We start from the raw sequence: 3,437 nt of genomic DNA, 5'->3' as shown, positions 1-3,437 counted from the left end.
ATAAAGACTTAGTACAATCAGACAGCAAGGGGCAAAAAGCAAGTATGGACCTTGAAGAAAACACCAGCAACACTCTTGATCCCAAGGCATCATCTGATCCCTCCACTTGCTAGAAATTGTTCGCTGGAGAGATGTGGAAGGTTTTCGTGGATGGAGCATCCAACAGGCACGGTGCAGGACTAGGGATAGTCCTCATCTCACCAGATGGCCTAGTGATAGAACAAGTAGTCAACCTTGTCTTCCCAGCATCAAACAACGAAGCGGAATACGAAGCGCTTTTGGCAGGCTTAAAATCAGCATCCTACATGACATCCACCGAGCTAATGGTTTACAGTGACTCACCGCTGGTGGTAAACCAAATTTCAGGTGACTACGAGGCAAAGGACGACAGGATGGCTAAGTACCAAGAGTTAGTCAGAAAAGAGATCAAGAAATTTGAAGTAGTGCGGATAGAACAGATTGGTAGGGAAGAAAACAGTGGAGCAGACGAACTAGCAGGCTTCACTTCGATGGCAGATACATCCATCCTTCATCCATTGTTGATTGACTACCTACTGAGGCCAAGCATTGAAGAACCTGAAGTAGCTGAGGTATGCTGCGCCGAATTAGGCCCCTCATGGATGGATCCCATTATACTGTTCTTAAAAGACGGCATCTTACCTGAAGAAAAGAAAGAGGCCAACAAAATAAGAGCAAAGTCACAACAATTTTGGCTCTCCCCATCTATGGCATTGTACAAAAAGTCATTTACAGGACCTTACCTAAAGTGTGTCCATCCCAGCAAAGTTGAAGCATTCTTGTTCGAGATACATGAAGGCGTATGCGGAAGCCACCAAGGAGGAAGATCATTAGCTTACAGAGCCATTTCGCAAGGATATTGGTGGCTATACATGCAAGCAGATTCTGAGAAATATGTCAAGAAGTGCGAGAAATGCCAGAAGTTCGCACACCAAATACATCAACCAGCCAGAGAGCTTCTACCTTTAACTAGTCCATGGCCCTTTGCAATGTGGGGCTTGGACATAGTAAAACCACTTCCAATGACACCCGACAACAGAAAATTCTTTCTTGCAACAGTAGACTACTTCACAAAGTGGGTAGAGGCAGAAGCATTAGCATCAATAAAAGAGAAAGATGTAAAGAAGTTCGTCTGGCAAAATATCATCACTCGGTTTGGCATACCGAAAGCCCAATATCTATAACGGTACTCAGTTCGAAGGCAAAATTTTCAGAGGCTTTTGTGAAGAGTACAAGATAGAGTTCTACAATTCTACACCAGCATACCCCCAAGCGAATGGCCAGGCGAAAGCATCAAACAAAGTCGTCTTGGATGGACTAAAGAAAAGGTTAGAGAAAGCAAAAGGCAAGTGGGCGGAGAAGCTCCCCCATGTTTTATGGGCTTACCGCACCACGCCACGGCGGTCAACTGGCAAAACACCATTTTCCTTGGCCTATGGCATGGAAGCAGTAATACCACTGGAAGTTGGCCTCCCCACCATCAGAAGCGAAAATTTTGATCTAGACTTAAATAGAGAAGCCATAGCATTGGAGCTCGACCTTGTAGAAGAAAGAAGAGAAAGAGCACTAGTTCACATTGCTTCATACCAGCAAGAGTTGTCCAGAAAGTATAACAAAACAGTGCACCCAAGGCAATTCAAGATTGGAGACTGGGTACTACGCAAAGTAATGGGAAACACCGTGGTACCCAGAGATGGCAAGTTGGAGCCCAATTGGAAAGGACCTTACAAAGTGGTCGGATTAGCAGGAAAAGGGGCATACCACTAAGAAGATGAGGACAGCAAAGCCATTCCCAGGCCATGGAACACTGCAAATCTCAAACTATTTTATTTTTAGCTTTCCTTCTAAGTATTTGTAATTTTCTTTTTTCTTTCTCAATAAAACAAGTAGCTTCTTTTCAGCATAGTTGTTTCATTCAGTAAAAGATTATTTTAATGAGTTAGGGACATTGTAAGCATAGTTGGCCGGAATAACCAACACCCCTCCTAAGCCCAGGATAAGGATCTAGGCTGCAGGATGTTTGGTCAGAATAACCAAACACTTTACTCTAGGTTGGCAGGAAAAACCAACTTAGAGGTTGGCTGGAAAAACCAACAACCCTCCTAAGCCCAGGATAAGGATCCAGGCTGCAGGACGTTTGGTCGGAATAACCAAACACTTTACTCTAGGTTGGCAAGAAAAACCAACTTAGAGGTTGGCTGGAAAAACCAACACCCCTCCTAAGCCCAGGATAAGGATCCAGGCTGCAGGACGTTTGGTTGGAAAAACCAAGCACTTCACTCTAGGTTGGCAGAAATAACCAACTTAGAGGTTGGCTGGAAAAACCAACACCCCTCCTAAGCCCAGGATAAAGATCCAGGCTGCAGGACGTTTGGTCGGAAAAACCAAACACTTCACTCTAGGTTGGTAGAAATAACCAGCTTAGAGGTTGGCTGGAAAAACAAACACTTATTGTTCTTCAGCCGAGATAAGGATCTAGGCTGAAGAGGTTGACTGGAAAAACCAACACTTATTGTTCTTCAGCCGAGATAAGGATCTAGGCTGAAGAGGTTGGCTAGAAAAATCAACACTTATTGTTCTTCAGCCGAGATAAGGATCTAGGCTGAAGAAGTTAGCCGGAAAAACCAACATTTAGTACCCTTCAGCCAGAGTAAGGATCTGGGCTGAAGAGTGGTTGGCTGGAAAAACTAACGCTTGTTGTTCTTTAGCCGAGATAAGGATCAAGGCTAAAGAGGTTGGCAGGTATGGCCAGTCAGATTGCAAAGCTAAAATCGAGATATTTACCTTGGCTGGAAAATGTTATACCACATTTAGAATACTTTTGAAAAGTAAAAGCAAGCATAAGAATAAACCAAAATAACAGTTGAAAAACAAAAGAAGCTTTCATTGAAGATTCAATTCAAGTACATAGAAGGGGCCTCAACCCGGTTACAATTTTTTGTCCAAAAGCAAAAAAGAAGAAAAGTACAGAATCAAGCAAAAAGATCATCTAAGTCAGCATCAAGAACAATCCGGTCTTCACCCAGGGGTAGCTCGGTTGTGGCAAGCACCCCTTGGTTAGGCTTAATTGAAGGCATTGCATCAGCAGGCAAAGGTGGGATGGAGACCTCTAGAGTGGGGGAGGTAGACTGGCGACCGGACTGAGTGTTGTCTTCCGGAGCCTCATCCTCATCCTCCTCCAGAAATTGTTGCTGAACAATAGTAGCATACTCTGCCAGTGAGCTCGGTATGAATTATGAAGGAGGATTGAAGACCTCGGTCTCAGGTCCATGGCCGAGCTGCGCCACAACCCCCCTCTACCTACATTTAAAGAACAGGTCCTTCGCAGCTTCACACTGCTTGATGTACAGGGCTTCGCCTTCTTTGAAACCGCGGTCCTCCGCATCCTCCAGCTTCTTCTCGAGCTGTGTTATTTCGGC

The sequence above is a fragment of the Camellia sinensis genome, chromosome 9 (genome assembly GCF_055761805.1).
Source record: "Camellia sinensis isolate YWXY chromosome 9, ASM5576180v1, whole genome shotgun sequence".
NCBI classification, from domain to species: Eukaryota; Viridiplantae; Streptophyta; class Magnoliopsida; order Ericales; family Theaceae; genus Camellia; species Camellia sinensis.
This window is presented reverse-complemented; position numbering follows the sequence as displayed.